A 20,486-nucleotide genomic window follows, 5' to 3' on the forward strand; every position below is an offset into this window, starting at 1 on the left:
CCTGGCATACAGGGGTCCCGGAACCGAACCTGGGACCCCTCAGTCCGCAGGCCAACGCCCCATCCACTGAGCTAAACCGGTTAGGGCTAGAGCATTTATTTTTATATCACTATTTTTTTCTTGTCAGTGAAAAGGAGTAGATTCATCTTCTGGTCACTTTCTATTTTAGAGAAACTGGATGCACATTATACAGTAAGAATTAATCAGTAATGACAGGTAAGAAACAAGAGGAAGTTCAAGGTTGGAAATGTACTTCATGATTACTTGGTAAGAAGTAAACAAGACTTTCATCATTAACAACTTAATAAGCAGCCTTTGTTTTTGCTAGTCTGTATTTAGAATGCAAAATTATTAAAGCCTAATAGCAAGATAGAGGGGTTTTTTAAAGGAAAATCTTTATCTAGAACAGCTGTCACCAACCAGTGGTCCACGGACCACTGGTGATCCATGAGGTCCGAAAGATTGGTGACCGCTGGTTTAAGGAAACCTTTGGAGCAGCAGTCACCAACCAGTGGTCCGCAGACCACTGGTGGTCCGTGAGGTCCGAAAGGTTGGCGACTGCTTATCTAGAAGAAAGCATTTCACTTGGAGTTAGGAGACCTGGGTTATATTTTGCTAGACCCAGCACAAAATTCAAAGTCTCTGGGTTCATTTTATCTTCTTTATAAAATTAGAAAGTTAATAAATGATTTCAAAATTTTCTTCCAAATCTAAATCTAATCTCCCTAATAACTCTGAGCCTCTTCAAATCAAGTGTAGTGACTCACCTGCTCAGCTGCTGGAGACATTCAATGAGTTCATGCCAGGCATGTGGCATCACTTATGTTGGCCATTTTATACCATACTTAAGTTCTAAGAAAAAACTTTTTCTTTTTACTAATCAGTACCTCGGAAATTTGCAAAAACCCATACCAAAATTTATCATTAAAAAAGTATTTTAAAATTTTGAGGTCATGGAGACCTTCAAAAATAAAATTAACTTCTAGAGAATTCAAACATTCCTATTACTGCTGTAATGAACAAATGGTATTTGCCTTTGTTATCAGTACAGATATTAGGATAACAATATATTTTCCACTATTCAGATAGCAACTCTTCCCAAAGAATTTGGTGTATTTTTCATATGTATTCTCTTTAAATATCTTGACTACAGGAAATAATTGTAGTTAAAATACAATGTGTTTTATAGGAAACAATAATTATGATGTAGTTTTACAATCTAAAACTTTATTGAGGGGAAAATATATATACTTTGTCATCTTCAATATTATTTTTTAAAGCATCACATTTTAAGATAAACTTTACTATTAATTATTGTTATTAACAGTAATAATACTCCTTGTATTCATTAGCCCTTGGCATCTGCTCAAAGAAACTGGAAACTCAATAAGCTTCTTCAAGTTTAGCATTTTCATGCAACATATAATTTAAAAATACTGAAAATAGATTTAAACACTAGTAATAATATATTTGTTTCCTTAATGGTGTTGTGACGTAATAGATTTCTTTCCTGTTTCAGTTACTTCTCCCAGATGCATACACAGCAATTATTCAAAACTCTGTAATTCACTTTAGCCTTAGATACAGAGACCCTAATAAATATTCCAAGGGATTGAAGTAAAACATAGCAGTTAACATTGCTGATCTTCATGTTTTATTATGCTTCGTAATTAAGCTCATTTTAGAACCCAAAGACAATTAGATAAATTACTTTTATATAATAACACCATGTTAAAAAGGAAACTATCAGTAAAGAAATAACAAATGAATATTTCTAATAAGAATGAAAAAGAATTGACACAACCGGAAACAGCGTGTGGGTCTCTTCCCTCTTGCAGCCATCGTAGGAGCGCCAGCGGTCAAAATGAAGTTCAACCTCTTTGTGACTTCTGACCGGAGCAAGAACCGTAAGAGGCATTTCAATGCACCTTCCCACATTCGAAGGAAGATCATGTAGTCTCCTCTTTCCAAAGAGCTGAGACAGAAGTACAATGTCCGGTCCATGCCCATCCGAAAGGATGATGAGGTTCAGGTTGTTCGAGGACATTACAAAGGGCAGCAAATTGGCAAAGTAGTCCAGGTTTACAGGAAGAAATACGTCATCTACATTGAACGAGTGCAACGGGAGAAAGCTAATGGGACAACTGTTCATGTGGGCATTCAACCCAGCAAGGTGGTTATCACTAGACTAAAGCTGGACAAAGACTGCAAAAAGATCCTTGAATGTAAAGCCAAATCTCGCCAAGTAGGAAAGGAAAAGGGAAAATACACGGAAGAAACAATTGAGAAGATGCAGGAATAAAGTAATATTATATACAACTTTCATTAAAAATTTAAAATGAAAAAAAAATGAATGAAAAATAAATAATTCCACTAATGTTACACATCCTAAACTTTCTAAAATGGCTCATTTCACTGAGTACCTTTATTGATACTTATCAGTTTCTTCCAAGAATCAGTGGTGAACTCTTACTGGAGTCCTAGCCACAGCGATCAGACAAAAAGAAGAAATAAAAGGTGGCCAATTTGGAAAGGAGGAAGTAAAACTATAATTATTCACAGAAGACATGATAAATTATATGTAAAAAGAAAACTTAACGACTCCACCAAAAAACTACTAGATTTAATAAATGAATTTGGCAATATAGCAGGATACAAAATCGACACCCAAAAATCAATGATGATGAATAATGAATTCTCAGAAAGAGAAACTAAACAAACAATATCATTTACCGTTGCAACAAAAAAATTAAGATACTTAGGAATAAATATAACCAAGGAGGCAAAACACCTGTACTCGAAAAACTACAGGACATTGAAAAAAGATATAGAAGAAGATAGAAACAAGTGGAAGAATATACCATGTTCATGGATTGGTAGAATCAACATCATTAAAATGTCCATACTCCCCAAGACAACCTATAGATTCAATGCAATCCCTATTAAAATACCAACAGCATATTTCACAGAGCTAGAACAAACACTAAAAAAAATTTTATGGAACCAAAAAAGACCCAGAAAGCCCCAGCAATTTTGAGAAAGAAAAACAAAGCTGGAGGAATCACAATACCAGAGTTCAAGTTATACTACAAAGCCACCATAATCAAAACAGCCTGGTACTGGCACAAGAACAGACATATAGATCACTGGAAAAAAACAGAGAACCCAGAAATCAACCCAAGCCATTATACTCAATTAATATTTGACAAAGGAGGCAAGAACATACAATGGAGTCAAGACAGTCTCTTCAATAAATGGTGTTGGGAAAATTAGACAGATACATGCAAAAGAAATGAAACTAGACCACCAACTTACACCATACACAAGAATAAACTCAAACTGGATGAAAGAATTAAATGTAAGTCATGAAACCATAAAAATCCTAGAGGAAATCATAGGCAGCAAAATATCAGACATCTCCCATAGTAATATGTTTGCAGATATAATTCCTAAGGCAAAGAAAACTAAGGATAATATAAACAAATGGGACTACATCAAAATAAATGATGCACAGCAAAAGAAACCATAAACATAACAAAAAGAGAGCCCACTATATGGGAGAACATATTTGGCAATGATACATCTGATATAGTGTAGGGAGCGGCTCTAGGGTCAAGCCTCGGGCTGACCTGTGGCAGGGCCACAAACAAGTCCCAGCCTGGAGGGCAGAGCTCTCCTAGCATAATGAAGCCTGACCTTGAAGCCCTCCCTAATTCCTTCCTAAGCAACTAATGGGCTGTGGGAGGTGCAGCAAGTGTTGCCAAAACAAGAACATTTGTATACATGTTAATCTACCCTTGTTTTAATCAGACTATAAAATAAAGCATCAGTTTGCAGGCTGGGTCTTTTGTGTCCTCATCCAGACATGGGAGATCCACCAAGCCCCAGCTGTATTCTCTTGTCTGTCTTTTCTTCAATCCTTCACCACTCCTCTCAGATTCACCCTTGGCCGTGCTGGCGCAGCACAATAAAGGGTGAATATCCAACATATATAAGGAACTCATACAACTTAACAGAAGGAAGACAAACAATCCAATTAAAAAATGAGCAAAGGACCTAAATAGACACTTCTCCAAAAAGGACATGCAGATGGCCAAGAGACATATGAAAAAAAATGTACAGTCACTGATCATCAGAGAGATGCAAATGAAAATGAAAATGAGGTATTACCTCACACCTGTCAGAATGACTACCATCAACAAATGAACAAATAACAAGTGCTGGTGAGGCTGTGGAGAAAAGGGAACCCTAGCACACTGCTGGTGGGAATGCAGACTGGTGCAACCATTATTGAAAACAGTATGGAGTTTCCTCAAAAAATTGAATTCAGTACTGTCATTTGACCCAGTGATCCCACTTCTAGGATATATTCTAAGAAACCCAAAGCACCAATCAAAAAGAATGTATGCACCCCTATGTGCATAGTAGCACAATTTACAATAGCTAAGATCTGGAAACAGCCCAAGTGCCTATCAGTAGATGAATGGACAAAAAAGCTGTGGTTCATTTATACCATGAAATACTATCTATCTACACTAATAAAAGAGAAACATGGTAATTGGCGTAGGACCGCTACCCTTTTCATTGGCTAATCAGTGAGTATATGCAAATTAACTGTCAGCCAAGATGGCGGCGGCAGCCAGGACGGGATCAGCGGAGCCAAGCGGCATCCGCCCCGGGGATCAGCGGAGCCGAGAGGCCTCCCGGCCCCGAAATCAACGGAGCCGAGAGGCCTCCCGGCCCCGGGATCGGCGGAGCCGATAGGCCTCCCGGCCCCGGAATCAACGGAGCCGAGAGGCCTCCCGGCCTCCTGGATTGGCGGAGCCGAGAGGCCTCCCGGCCCGGAATCAGCAGAGCCGAGAGGCCTCCCGGCCCGGGAATCAACGGAGCCGAGAGGCCTCAGGATCGGCGGAGCCGGGAGGCCTCCCGGCCCCCTGGATCGGCGGAGCCGAGAGGCCTCCTGGCCCCCTGGATCGGCGGAGCCGAGAGGCCTCCCGGCCCCCTGGATCAGCGGAGCCGAGATGCCTCCCGGCCCCGGGATCGGCGGAGCCGAGAGGCCTCCCGGCCCCGGAATCAATGGAGCCGAGAGGCCTCCCGGCCGCCTGGATCAGCAGAGCCGAGAGGCCTCCCGGCCCCGGGATCGGCGGAGCCGAGAGGCCTCCCGGCCCCGGGATCGGCGGAGCCGAGAGGCGTTCCGGCCCCTGGATCGGCGGAGCCGAGAGGCCTCCCGGCCCGGGATCAGCAGAGCCTGATGGAAGCCCTGTGTTTTTATGCACCCTGGGGGTGCAGAGGTCCTGTCCTAGGCAGAGGCCTATGGCGAAAATTTCGACTCTGAGAAGTAGCCTAGGGGCTGGAAGGCGGCTCCTCTGACCTCAGTGCTGGAGAAGACAATTAAGCAGAAAACTAAAGAAACCGATTTTACATCATTTCCCAGGTGGAGAACAGTTGGCATGTAAGCCCCTGACCAGTGCCCAGCCTCTCCTCTGTCAGTCTATCTTACTCTTAAGTACCATGTTCTTTGTTCTGTCTTAACTGCAACTCATTTTTAAACTAGATTGCTTTTAAAAGAAGACTAAATAAAGTTTCCCTTAAGTTATTTAGGTGGTGCTGGGGCTGCTGGGGCTGCTGGGGGCCTGATAGAAGACACAAACACGCAACGGGGGGCCTGTACCCAGCAGCCCCAAGGCCCACCACCTTGGTGCTGGGGCTGCTGGGGGTATCAGAGACACAAACCCACAGGCCCGGCTCCCAGCAGACCCAAGGCCTTCGTGGCAGAACTAAGGAGCAGCAAGCCAAGCTGTAGGAAGCAGCAAGCAGGTGGGCAGTAACAAGGGAGGGGTCCCGGACTGCAAGAGGGCACATGCTGCGCTAAGGGACCCCCCATCCATCCCCAGTGCACGAATTTCGTGCACCGGGCCTCTAGTATATATATAAAAGGCTAAGTGTCCGTCCATCCGACCAGTAGCTATGACACACACTGACCACCAGGGGGCAGACACTCAACACAGGAGCTGCCATGTCGTGCACAGGCCATCTACACTAATAAAAGAGAAACATGGTAATTGGCGTATGACCGCTACCCTTCCCATTGGCTAATCAGCGTATCCTTATGCAAATTAACTGTCAGCCAAGATGGCGGCCGGCAGCCAGGCAACTGGAAGCGAACATGAGGCTTGCTTCCTCCAGGGACTGCAGACTGCAATGTTCCCCGCCTCAGGACTCTCAACTGCAACTCTAAGCAACTATTACTATGTTGCAAATAAGAAGCTAAACAAAACCGGCTTTCAGTCAGCCCCGGACCGCAACATTGTATCCATGTTTTCAGCAGCGAGGCCTCAGAGCTAAAGCTGGCCCAGAATAAAAAAAAAAAAGAAAGAAAACAAGGAGCGGTTGGGAGCTTTTAGTCAACTGCCAGCGGGAAAACAGCCCGCAGCCCCTCAGCCAGCCTGGCCAGGCACCCCAGTGGGGACCCCCACCCTGATCCAGGACACCCTTCAGGGCAAACCAGCCAGCCCCTACCCATGCACCAGGCCTCTATCCTATATAGTAAAAGGGTAACATGCCTCCCGGCACCGGGATCAGCGGAGCCTCGAGGCCTCCTGGCACCGGATCAGCGTGACAGGGGGCAGCGCCCAAACCCCCTGATCAGCCCTGCTCTGTGCCTGATAGGGGGGAGCTCCCCAATCCCCCGATTGCCCTGCGGCTCTGTGTGTGACAGGGTGCGGCGCACCAACACCCTGATCGGCCCTGCTGTGTGTGTGACAGGGTGCGGTGCCCCAACCCCCCGCCCCCCACGGGCCCTGCTCTGTGTGTGACAGGGTAGAGCCATAACCTCCCCATCGGCCCTGCCCTGAGTGTGACAGTGGCGGTGCCCCAACCCCCTGATCAGCCCTGCTCTGTGGGTGATAGAGGGTGGCGCCCCAACCCCCCTCCACGGGCCTTGCTCTGTGTGTGACAGGGTAGAGCCATAACCTCCCCATTGGCCCTGCCCTGAGTGTGACAGGGTGCAGCGCCCCAACCCCCTGATCGGCCCTGCTTTTTGTGTGACAGGGGGCGGTGCCCCAACTCCCCTATCGGCCCTACTCTGTGAGTGACAGGGAGCAGCGCCCCAACCCCCCTGATGGGCCCTGCTCTGTGAGTGACAGGGGGCAGTGCCCCAACCCCCCTGATGGGCCCTGCTCTGTGAGTGACAGGGGGCAGTGCCCCAACCCCCCTGATGGACCCTGCTCTGTTAGTGACAGGGGGCAGCGCCCCAACCCCCTGATCGGCCCTGCTCTGTGAGTGACAGGGAGCAGCGCCCCAACCCCCTGATTGGCCCTGCTCTGTGAGTGACAGGGGGCAGCGCCCCAACCCCCTGATAGGCCCTGCTCTGTGCGGCACAGGGGGTGGCGCCGCAACCTCCCCATTGACCCTGCCTTGAGTGTAACAGGGGACAGTGCCCCAACCCCCAATCGGCCCTACCCTGAGCGTGACTGAGGGTGGCATCGCAACCTCCCGATCCGCCCTGCTCTGTGCATGACGGGGCGGCGCCCCAACTCCCCAATAGGCCCTGCTCTGAGCCTGACCAGGGGCTGCACTTAGGGATTGGGCCTGCCCTCTGCCACCCAGGAGCAGGCCTAAGCCAGCAGGTCGTTATCTCCCGAGGAGTCCCAGACTGTGAGAGGGCACAGGCCGGGCTGGGGGACCCCTCCCGCAGTGCACAAATTTTTGTGCACCGGGCCTCTAGTCCCATATAAGAAGGGAGGAATCTGCTAATTATCCGTTACACCATAACGTTATGCCGTAACATCACCACCGGATTAGCAGGCTATGTCCCCGCCCTCTGCTCAGGCAGCTGCAAAGCCTTGGGTAGGAAAGGATACAATAGGAGGGGATAAGAAAGGAGAGGTAAAGGAAGGCAGGCCTGCATGCAGACAGGCCTAGAGGAGAAACAGAAATACAAAAAGGGAACAAGCTGAGAGGGACAGGACGCAGGCGGCGTGGAGTGGGGGGCCCCACCCAGACACCCGGTGCGGGCCATTGGCGGGTCCCCAATTGGAGGGGTGGGCAGTCTGAGGCCTTCCGGGCGGAGGCGCTCCTGCTTTGCAGTAGCAGTGCCCGGGCACGCTGCCCTTGGCCAACCTCGCTGGGCCAGGCGTCCTGGGCAGGGAACAGGAGCAGAGTGGCGGTGGGGAGGCCGGGGAAGGGGGTGTAGCAAACACCTGGCCAGGGCTGAGCCCTGGGCTGGGGGTTAACAACCCCCCAATGGAAGCTTTAAGGAGGGGAGGAGGGCTGCTCCCTCTCTCTCACACACCCCCGCCTGGGCCTCTTCTCTCTCTCCGGCTCCATTTTCTCCGCCACCAGGGGCAGGGGTCTCCTGTGAGGGTCCCAGCCGTACCCCAGGTCTCCCTTCAGAGCTGGGGTGAACCCCCGAGGGAGCCAGGAGATGGAGAGATGGGCGGGGGGGGGCGGGACGGAGGGAGCAGCAGCCTGGAGAGTTTGGGGGGGAGTAACCAGGTGGGGAAGGGGCGGAACAGGGAGGGGGCCTCAGGCCCCCCTTCCACTATGGACAAGCGGCTACTAGGGCTGCCCCCTCCAGGCGGGAGCTGGGGGATCCTATGGCTGGTGGGTGGGGAGACTCAGGGCCCTGGCGAGCCTCCCAGTGGGGGTGGCGGAGGGAAGCAAGACATCGGGGACATTCTATAGCAGATAATGACCACCACGGACCAGAGCCCGGACGAGGCCCAGGCCAAGAAACACGCCCTAAACTGCCACTGAATGAAGCCAGCTCTCTTTAGCGTCCTGTGTGAAATCACAAAGACCAGCCTCAGCATCCGAAGCTCCCAGGAGGAGGAGCCAGTGGACTCCCAGCTCATGCACTTGGACAACATGCTTCTGGCAGAAGATGTGGCTGGGCCTGAGAAAGCAGCCGCAGCAGCTTCCGGGGAGGCGTGTCCCCTGACAACTCCATCGAACACTCGGACTATTGCAACAAACTTGCCCAGATTCACCATATCTACCACTCGGAGCTGGAGAAGTATGAGCAGGCATGTAACGAGTTCACAACCCACATCATGAACCTGCTGAGGGAGCAGAGCCACACGAGGCCTGTGGCACCCAAGGAGATGGGGCGGGTGGGAGCATCATACACTGTAAGTTCAGCGCCATCCAAATGCAGCTCAAGCAGAGCACCTGCAAGGCCGTCATGATCCTGCGCACTTGGTTCCTGGATGCCAGACGGAAACGCCGGAACTTCAGCAAACAGGCCACCAAGGTCCTAAATGAGTATTTCTATTCCCACCTGAGTAACCCGTATCCCAGTGAGGAGGCCTAGGAGGAGCTCACCAAGAAGTGTGGCATCACCGTCTCTCAGGTCTCCAACTGGTTTGGCAACAAGCAGATTCGCTATAAGAAAAATATCAGAAAGTTTCAAGAGGAGGCAAACATCTATGCCATCAAGACCGCCATGTCTGTCACCCAGGGGGCCATAGCTGCACCAGCTCCCTGACACCCCCTTCCTCCGCAGGGCTCTTTCAATCTTTCAGGGTCCGGAGACATGTTTCTGGGGATGCCCGGGCTCAACGGAGATTCCTACCCTGCTTCCCAGATGGAATCACTCGACACTCGATGGGCCCAGGGGGCTACAGAGATAACCTTGGGGAGGCCAGATGAACAGCCCTCAGGAAATGAGGGCAAACGGCGGCTGGAAGGAGGCTGTGACCCCATCTTCAGTGACATCCCCAACAGAAGGACCAGGGAGCGCTCATTCTGACACTTCCCACTGCTCTCACCCCTCAGGCCACAGGGTGGGGGCTCACGAGGTGACTCTTGATGAAAGGACAACGGCATCCAGAGGACAAGCCCCAGACACAGGAGAAGCACAAGATGGAGAAGGGCAAATGGGGTCGCCCTACCCCAGCCGACTCAGTGCTGGGGTTGCTGACTACATGGCAAGGAGAAGGGGGTCCCCTAAGGGGAAGGTAGAGTCTGTCTCCCTTTTTTCCCTTCTTTTCAATCTTTTTCTCTCCCCATTTCTTACACAGAAACACACCCAGAACCCTATCTTTCAGATCCTCTCTCTCTCTCTCATAGACACATACACAACTATTCTGTTTCTCTCTCTCATAGATACATATACAACTATTATTTCTCTATAGACACATATACATTCTCTCTCAGACACATATATGATTATTCTGTTTCTCTCTCTCTCTGGTTTCACCCATTCTCTCCCCCCCACACCCCTTATTTGCTCTGGGATCTGTGGAGATGCCAGCCTTGTCCTACCTAGCAGAGATGCCAAAAATGGGACACAACTTCTGGACAGATGACCTGGCCACCCCCTACCCCAGGTCTCCCACCCCTCCCCCTCCAGACAGCCTTATTACCTCATATGCAGCTCATCTTAAACCAATAGAATTGCTCAGTGGGAAAAAAAAAGAAGGGAAGGAGGGAGGGGAGAACTTTATAAAAGAGTCAGTAGACAGCAGAGTTAAAGAAGGAAAGAGGATGTATAAGTGAACTGTAGGAGCTATAATGAAAATCAAGTATAGTTGTGTACTGGGGACAGATTTTAAAAGTAGGAATCAGAAAAGAAAAAAAGATAAATGATAGTGAATAATTAGGCAGGTAGATAGATAGATATTAAAACAGTGGAAGTAAGTAGAGAAGAATGCATGGGAAAGGTAGGATGAGAGAGAAAGAGGGAGGGAAGAAAATTTTTAAAGGGGGAGCTGGTAGAGCTTCAAAGGAGAATGGGAAGAAGGAAGAAATGGGAGAGGGAGCAAAGCAGGTCCAAGGGAGGAAATGAAGAAAAAAATTAAGGTGGGAAGGAAGGAAAAGGGGAGGGAGGGCAGGGGTAAAGATAAAGGAAAGAAGGAATGTGGGGAGGGAAGGAGGGTAGTAAAAAAATGGGAAGAAGGATGATGGAACAGAAGTAGGAAATGAGGAGGAAAGAAAAGTTTATAAATGATGAGTCAGTAGGAAAAAGTGTTACATAAAGGAGAGAGAAAAATTGTGTGAGAGGGAGAAGCCAATAAGGAAGTCAAATACAATAGTGTGTGAAGGGGATAAGATTAAAAAAGAAAGTTAATAAGGGTGACCAGGCCGGAAGGGAAGAGCAGTTAGGGGTGACCAGGTCGGCAGGGGAGGGCAGTTAGGGGGATCAGGCAGGCAGGCAGAGTGGTTGGGGCAGGCAGGCAGGTTAGCGGTTAGGAGCCAGAGGTCCCAGATTGCGAGAGGGATGTTCAACTGGCAGCTGAACATCCCCCGAGGACTCCCTTATTGGAGGGGATGCAGGTCAGGCTAAGGGACCCCCGCCCCCCTGCACAAATTTCATGCACCGGGCCTCTAGTTAAAAATAAGCGGCAGCACGGACCTGGCGCCGACAAACCAACACTCGGCTTCCCTCAAGTGGGACACAGGCCCTGCCACCACCCTGGAGTGACACCCCACCAAACTGCAGCCAATGCTGCCAAGACCCCATGGCACAAAATGCAGCCCACAGCGCAGCCCAGCCCAGAAACACTCACTGTGGGTGCTGGGTAATGATGTCATGTAGCAATGCCCTGCTTCCTCTCCCTAGCAACTAGCCTCCTGGGAGTTTCTTTAGCCCAGGAACACAACTTGCTTTATAGCCAGGTGCAAACATTTTACAGTTTAACCAAATGTTTGTGAAGCATTTTCACGTGCCTCATCTCATTTGATCCTCACAGAAGTCCTGGAGTAGATGGATAGGAGACTCGATGGAATCCTATTTTCTTTTCATTAGCCGGAAAACGGAGATTTAGAAAGTTTAGAAACTTGACCCGACTGAAAAGAAGTAAGAAATGGTGGAACTTGAAAATGACTTCAGGTTTTCTCACTGCATAGAATATAGTCAAACACTGCTACAGTTAAATATTTTACCCTTTGTTTTCCCTGCGTGATCTACAATAATAATCTGCATCATGTTGATATTTACTGCTGTGTTGCTGACAATTATCTGAAAGAGAAGTTGGGGTGCTTTACTGGGCTGCAAAAAGTTTAGCTAAATCAGAAAGCAGGTCTAATTAAGCAAGTTTATTCTATACATATAAAAGGCATTGACTCACGCATGAGCGATGCATATAAAGCTCTCACTGGCGCCAATCACACATGTGTGTTTCGATCTGTCACTGTCGATCATGAATTTGGTTGACACTTCTATTATAGAGAAAGAATGAATAGCGATATTAAAATATTTCTTCTATTTAATTTCCTTTTAATGGGCACAAATCTGTGCACCAGGACACTAGTGTAGCAATAAAAAAGAAGAATCTCTTACCCTTTGAGATAGCATGGAGAGACCTGGAGAATATCATGCTAAGTGAAATAAGTCAGTCAGAGAAAGACAAGTATCACATGATTCTATTTATATGTGGAATCTAAGAAACAAAATAAACTGATGAACAGAGTGGATCCAGAGACATGGAAGCATGGAACAGAATGTGGAATCTCAGAGGGAAGGCGGAGGAGGGTGGATAGGTGGGAGGTAATTAACCAAGAACCTTGTATGCATATCTTCATAACCCATGGACAGAAGGTAGAGGAAGTGGGGGGGCAGTGGATACTGGAGGGGGTCAATGGAGGGAAAAAAGAAACACCTGAAATACTTTCAACAATAAATTATTTTTTAAAAAGAATTAGTGGTGAAATGGTAGCATGTCTTATAAATTTTTCCAAAAATCTCTTACCTTTCATAATCTTGTTTGACCTATATTTTTCAAATATCTTCGTTTTTATTTATATACACTACTATGTGCTGCCTCTATCCAAACTCATATCAACTATATTATATTTCATTGGACTTAAACAATAAAAGTATTTGTTCTTAGGTAAGTAAAAATAGGAAACATCTCACTAATCCATACACCTCATCAACATTAGTAAATTGAGTTTTTAAACACTCAGTGGCCCTCTCACTGTGGAACAAATGCGCTTTGCATAAAATGCCATTTCGCTTCATTGCTGTGCCTTTAGGAATTAGGATGTGGTAGTCATTACAAGGGCTTACCAATGTCAGGTTCTCCTTTCCTTCTTGGGCAGGTGGGAGACAGCATTTCCCAGGTCCTCTGCAGCTAGGGGAGTCATGTAACTTCCCGATAAATATGAAGTGGATGACAAGTGTCACTGTGAGTTAATGAAATAAAGATTTCATGTATAATTCTCTGTTCTCTCTTCCCTTAACATCATGAAGGCAAAGACCTCACACTGAGACACTGAAACCATAAGAAAAAAGTAACCTGGGCTCTTAGTCACAGCATGGAGGGCAGGTGTTGTAGAGAGGCAGTTACTCTGACCTGCAGCAGGCCTAATGTAGGTGAAACGTCAACTTTTTCTGTTTTAAACCACTGAGATTTTTTAAATTGTTTCTTAACATTATGTAGCCTAGCCTTTTCTCACTCCTGATGTAAACTTACAAGGAGGAAACATAAGCAGTAAGGTAGAAATATTGGTAAAGGACTGCACTGCTCTAGCGGTAAGTATTAATATCAGCCTAGCTATCTTGAAGGGAGGAGAGTTGAAATAAAGACACAAGATCTAGCCAGAGACTCTACAAGAGTCCAGTAGAACCCTTGGCTTTCAGAAGAAACAAACATCCTCAACTTAGGTCCACAGGTTTTCCAAATATGAAGATAAGCCAAATATGAGCTCCCAATCAAATAGCACAAAACCAAAAATTAAAAGATAATCACCATGAATTAGAATCAGCAGAAACATCAAAAAACAGAACACTCAAGAAGGACAGATACTTAAATTACCAACCATATGTGCAGTTGCAGCACGGGGGGAGGGGCCATTTTTACATACATTCCCCCTTCAAAGGCTCAGCTGGCACAATCCCCAACAGAAGACTCTTTTGATCTGTCCTTCTGAGTCCTATTGGCTCTGTCCTACTGAGATTTCTCTTGCAATGGAGCCGGCTAGCTGTACCCAACCTGAATCTGAGGTGTCCTCCTCCTGGGTGAGCTAGGGGTGGAGACTCCACCAGAGACAGAGTGGTATGATTCTGGAATAGGGACCACTTTCTCCCCAATGAGTGTCTGACTGAGCTGCCCTCAAGCAAGAGATCCAGAATCCCCACCCTACCAAGCTCCCACCTCATGGAAGGGTCTGTGGGTTGTGGCCAGTCTGGACCCACTCTACAGTCTTTCTTCAGAAGGCTCTGGAGGAACACCAGGCAACCTCAAGGGTGGCAGAGTAGCCAACAGGTGGAGGTGGACCTTAGGGAGCCTTGGACTTTTCATTGATCTGCCTCTGGCTGAGAGCTGGAAGAAAATGACCCTGTACACAGTTTGGCCCCTCCCATGTGCAACCAGGGCCAGCAGAAACAGCCACAAATAGTGAATAGTGTGGAAGATTCAGATAGGTAGCCCAAGGCAAGTTATATTCAATATCTGACATCAACTTGTACCTGAACCCTGTCCAAGTGGGCCGAAGACCAATGCAACCAGTGGTAGGCTTCAAGCCACACCAGAGATCGACAAGCAGCACACCCAAAGGGGTATACTGGCAGGCACCAGACCCTGATGGGAACAACTCTACCTGGGGAAGGGAAGTGGACCCTGCACAATGAATGATACACTGTAATCAAGGTCTATATCCTTATAGTCAGCCAGTATAAGGGTTAAGTCCAACCACAAACAGGCCAACAGCATTCAAGATTCAATTAAACATAAGGGCACACATAACCCACACAAGAGACATTCTTGGAGCACCTAGCTCAGGTGATCTGGAAGACTGCACCACTGAGCCCCACAAGACATCTATATAATAAAGCCATCATAACAAGTTTAGGAGTCAGAGCAGATCTACCTAATACACTGAGACAAACACAAGGACAGGCAAAATGGGGAAACAAAGAAATAAACCTCAAATAAAAAAAAGAGAGAAATTTCCAAAAAAGAATTAAATGAAATTGAAGCAATCAAAATACCAAATGCAGAATTTAAAACAATGGTTATAAGGATGCTCAAGGACCTTAGGGGAAGAATAAATTATCTCAGTGAGAAGTTAAAGAGATAGTAAGCATTAAAAAGGATATAGGAAACATAAAAAAGAACCAGTCAGAAATGCAGAATACATTATCTAAAATGAAAAATACACTACAATGAATCAACAGCAGGTGAGATGAAGGAGAGGACTGAATCAGTGATTTAGAGAACAAGATAACAAAAACACCCAAGCAGAGCAACAAAAAGAAAAAAGAAGTTTTTAATGAAGAAAGTCTAAGGGACCTCTGGAACATTAAGCATGATAACATCTGCATCATGGGATACCAGAAGGAGAAGAGAGAGCAAGGAATCAAGAATCTATTTGAAGACATAATGGGTGAAAACTTCCCTAACCTGGTGAAGGTAAAAGACACACAAGTCCAGAAAACACAGAATCCCAAACAAGATGAACTCAAAGAATCCCACACCAAGACACATCATAATTAAAGTAGCAAAAGTTAAAGATAAAGAGAGCCACTATTTCTTAACACCCAAACCACGAAGTAGAGAGCTAATGGGCCAATAAATGAGCCCTCCCCAAATCTGAAATGATGTTACTACATTTTTTAAATATATTTTTTGTTGATTTCAGAGAGGAAAGTAGAGGGAGAAAGAGGTAGAAACACCAATGATGAGAGAGAATCATCAATTGGCTGTTTCCCACATGCCCCACACTAGGGATCAAACTTGCAACCAGGGCATATGTCCTCACCAGGAACCGAACCATGACCTCCTGGTTCATAGGTTGAAACTCAACCACTGAGCCACATCTAACCACAGCTGGGCAGTTGTTACTACACTTTTAAAGGAGTGAGTTAAAAAGTATAGTTTGAATTCTGTACTTGGACTTTGAGGAAAAGCATAATATGTGCAAGTGTAAAGCTTCTAAATAAAAATATAATAATTGCAGCTTGGATATTTTTAACATCTGGATGTTTGATATATCTCATATAGCTGAGAAGATTAACTGAAACTTTTTATTTTTAATATGCTAGCTTTTGAGTCATGTGGATATAGCTAATGATTCATTTTAGAGGGACAAGTTAGCCATTTCAAGTTCATTAAGAAGTTACAACTTGGCAGAAGAAGGTGAAGGGGGCTAAATAGTGATGGAAGGAGACTTGATTTGGGGTGGTGAACACACAATACAATATACAGATGATGTACTATAAAACTGTACAACTGAAACCTATATAATTTTATTAACTAATGTCACCCCATTAAATTTAATTTAAAAACAATTTTTTGGTGCCTGCACCCTCCAGTGAGTCTCAGAGTGCACCCCTCCTGCCAACCCACCACTTCAGCAACTCGGTGCCTGGACAATTCAGCGAGAGCAAAAATGGGGAGAAAAAGAAACAACCCTCAAAGGAAAGAAAAAGAGGTGCTCCACAAAAGGAGCTAAATGAAACAGAGGCATGCAACATATCAGACAAAGATTTCAGAGTAAGGTAATAAAGTTCCTAAACTGGATGGATGAGAAAATCAATAACTCATGTAAGAATCAAGAGGAAATTAACACATTGCCTACTGCATAGAAATCTCTAAGACATACATCAGGGACCGCATGTTTTTGGGCAAACTGCACGTTATTTAAATCATCATAATGCACTTTAGGTGTTGTTTTTCAATAATTATAACATTTTTATTTACAAAAACAATTAAACAATTACAGTTCCTAGTACTTTTTTAACATATGGTACTGCGTAAAACATTTTCCTCTATGAAGAGGGACCAAACAAAATTTACATAATTATCTAGATTCACTCCTTTTTCCATGGGCGTGAAAAACGAGAACACTCGTGAGCGGTCCTTAACAGATGGCACGCGAAACACAAGAAAACTCCTGAGCTGTACGAAATGTGTTAAGAAGGATATACCTACAATAAAAAAACAAAATGGAAGGTTTCAACATGAGACTAGAAGAAGCAAAGGACCGAATTAGCAAGTTAGAAGACAGGACAGAAAACAAACCCAATGTGTACAGCGATTGGAGAAAAAATATAGAAAGCAAGAAGAGAGACTAAGGGAACTTTGGGACAAAATGAAACGAAGTAACATCCATATAATAGGGGTGCCAGAAGGAGAAGAGGAAGAACAAGCATTAGAAAACCTATTTGAAGAAATAATGACAGAAAATATCCCTGATTTGGGGAAGAAAAGGTCACATAAGCAGAGAGTCCCAAACAAGATAAACCGAAAAAGACCCAAAACAAGACACATCATAATTAGAATGCTAAAAGTTAACAACAAACAGATAATCTTAAAGGCTGCAAGAGAGACAGAGAGATACCTACAAGGGATCTCCCATTAGATTATCAAATGATTTCTCAACAGAAACACATCAGGCCAGACGGGAATGGAATTAAGTACACAAAGTGATGCAAAGCGAAGGACTGAATCCCAGAATACTCTATCCAGCAAGGCTATCATTCAAAATTGAAGGGGAAATCAGGAGCTTCACAGACAAAGAAAAAAGGCTAAGCATGTTTATTACTACCAAGCCAGCAATGCAAGAAATGCTAAAGGGACTGTTGTAAAAAGAAGAAAGAGAAAGGGAAGAAGGAACAAAGGCATAAAGAATAAAAATGGCCCTAGAAATTTGCCTCAGTGGAGAAAGCATAAGCCGATGGACCGAAAGGTCCAGGGTTTGATTCTGCTCAAGGGCACGTACCTCGGTTGCACTCTCCTCCTTGGTATGGGCCCTTGTAGGAGCACACGCAAGAGGCAACGAATCCATGTGTTTCTCTCACATCGATATTTCTGTCTGTCTTTCCCTCTCTCTTCCCCTCTCTCTAAAAATTAATGGAAAAATATGCTCGGGTTCAGGATTAAAAAATAAATAAATATGGCTATACACAAGTACCTATAATTAATAACCTTAAACGTAAATGGATTAAATGCTTCAATCAAAAGACATAGGGTAGCTAAATGAATAAGAAAACATGACCCATATATATGCTGTCTACAAGAAACCCACCTCAGAACAAGGGACTCACACAGACTTAAAATGAAGGGATGAAAAAATATTTTTCAGGCAAATGGAAATGAAAAAAAAAGCTGGGGTAGCAATATTTATATCTGACAAAATAGACTTCAAATTGAAGGCCATAACAAGAGCTAACAAAGGCCACATCATAATACTAAAGGGATCGATACAACAAGAGGATATAACTCTGGTAAATATATATGGACCCAATGCAGGAGCACCCAAATACTTAAAATAATTTCTGGAAGATATTAAGGGAGATATCAACAGCAATGCAACCATAGCAGGGGACTTTAATGCCCCAATGACATCACTGGATAAATGATCTAGACAAAAAAATCAACAAAGAAACATCAATCCTAAACAACTCACTAGATCAGATGGACTTAATGGACATCTTCACAACATCTTACCCCAAAGCTATAGAATATACATTCTTCTCCAGTACACATGGGACATTTTCAAAGATAAACCACATATTGGGACACAGGCAAAGTCTCTTCAAATTCAGGAAGACTGAAATCTTTTCAAGCATCTTCTCAGATCACAACGGTATAATATTAGAAATCAACTACAATAAAAACAATCAAACACTTGGAAGCTGAATAGCATGCTATTAAACAATGACTGGGTTACCAAAAACATCAAAGAAGAAATTAAAAACATCCTGCAAACGAATAACAATGAAAACACAACAATCCACAATCTATGGAACACAGTGAAAGCAGTCCTGAGAGGGAAGTTTATAGGTCTACAAGACCTATAAACAAGAAAAAATTGAAATAAACCATCTAACTCTACAACTTAAAGATTTAGAAAGAGAGCAACAAGAAAACCCCAGAGTAAGCAGAAGGAAGGAGATAATAAATATCAGAGCAGAAATAAATGACATAAAGACCAAAAAAACAATACAAAAGATCAATGAAACCAAGAACTGGCTCTTTGAAAGGATAAACAAGATTGATAAACCTATAGCCAGGCTCACCAAGAAACAAAGAGAGAGGACCCAAATAAACAAAATCAGAAATGAAAGAGGCAAAATAACAACAGACCCCACAGAAATAAAAAGGGTGGTAAAAAATGAATAAATACTATGAACAGCTCTATTCCAACAAACTAGACAACCTAGAGGAAAGGGACATATTCCTAGAAAAATACAACTTTCCAAAACTCAATCAGGAAAATCTAAAAATCTCAATAGGCCGATAACTATGGAGGAAATTGAAGCACTCATCAAAAAGCTTCCAGAAAATAAAAGCCCGGGGCCAGACGGCTTCACAGGGGAGTTTTACCAAACATTCAAGGAAGAACTAAAACCTATCCTCCTCAGACTACTACAAAAAATTCAAGAGGAAGCAATAATTCCAAGCTCATTCTATGAAGCCAGTGTTACCCTAATACCAAAAGCAGATAAAGACCACACAAAGAAAGAGAATTACAGGTCAATATCCCTCATGAACATCGATGCCAAACTCCTCAACAAAATTCTAGCAAATCGGATCCAGCAGTACACCAGAAAGATCATACACCATGACCAAGTAGGATTTATCCAAGGGATGCAAGGATGGCACAATATCTGCAAATCAATAAGCATGATACATCACATAAACAAATTGAGAGATAAAAATCACATAGTCATATCAATTGATGCAGAAAAAGCGTTTGACAAAATCTAACACCCTTTCTTGATAAAAACCCTTCAGGAAAGTGGGAATAGAGGGATTATTCCTCAACATAATAAAAGCCATATATGAGAAACCCACAGCCAACATCATACTCAATGGGTAAAAACTAAAACCATTACACCTAAGAACAGGAACAAGACAGAGATGCCCACTTTCACAACTCCTGTTTGACATAGTACTGGAAATGCTAGCCATAGCAATAAAACAAGAAGAAGAAATAAAAGGTATCCAATTGGAAAAGAAGATACAAAACTGTCATTATTCACAGATGACATGATATTGTACACAGAAAACCCAAAAGACTCCATCAAAAAAATTATTAAGCTTAATAAATGAATTAAGCAATGTAGCAGGATACAAAATTAACGCCAAGAAATCTATGGCATTTTTATACACCAATAGTGAACTTACAGAAAGAAAGATTTAAAAAACTATCCCATTTACCATCGCACCAAAAAAATTAAGATACCTAGGAATAAACTTAACTAAGGAGGTAAAACACCTGTACTCGGATAACTACAGGACACTGAATAAAAGAGATAGAGGAAGACATAAACAGATGGAAGAATCTACCGTGTTCATGGATTGGTAGAATCAACATCATTAAAATGTCCATACTACCCAAAACAACCTATAGATTGAATGCACTCCCCATTAAATACTAACGGCATATTTCACAGACCTCGAACAAACTGTCCAAAAATTCATCTGGAATAAAGAAAAAGACCCCAAATAGCTGCAGCAATCCTGAGAAAGAAGAACAAAGTAAGAGGGCTCTCAATACCAGATATCAAGCTGTATTACAAAATCACTGTTCTC

The 20,486-nt window shown here is 44.5% G+C and overlaps 2 pseudogenes; both read left to right on the forward strand.

Annotated features, from left to right (window-relative positions):
• The first annotated feature begins 1,843 nt into the window (after positions 1–1,843).
• On the forward strand, positions 1,844–2,316 carry LOC139005170 (large ribosomal subunit protein uL24 pseudogene; annotated as a pseudogene).
• A 6,348-nt stretch (positions 2,317–8,664) lies between these two features.
• On the forward strand, positions 8,665–15,440 carry LOC139006284 (pre-B-cell leukemia transcription factor 2 pseudogene; annotated as a pseudogene).
• The last annotated feature ends 5,046 nt before the right edge of the window (positions 15,441–20,486 follow it).

The sequence above is a fragment of the Myotis yumanensis genome, unplaced genomic scaffold (genome assembly GCF_028538775.1).
Source record: "Myotis yumanensis isolate MYYU_CA2020_CCGP unplaced genomic scaffold, mMyoYum1.0.hap1 SCAF_3, whole genome shotgun sequence".
Taxonomy (NCBI): domain Eukaryota; kingdom Metazoa; phylum Chordata; class Mammalia; order Chiroptera; family Vespertilionidae; genus Myotis; species Myotis yumanensis.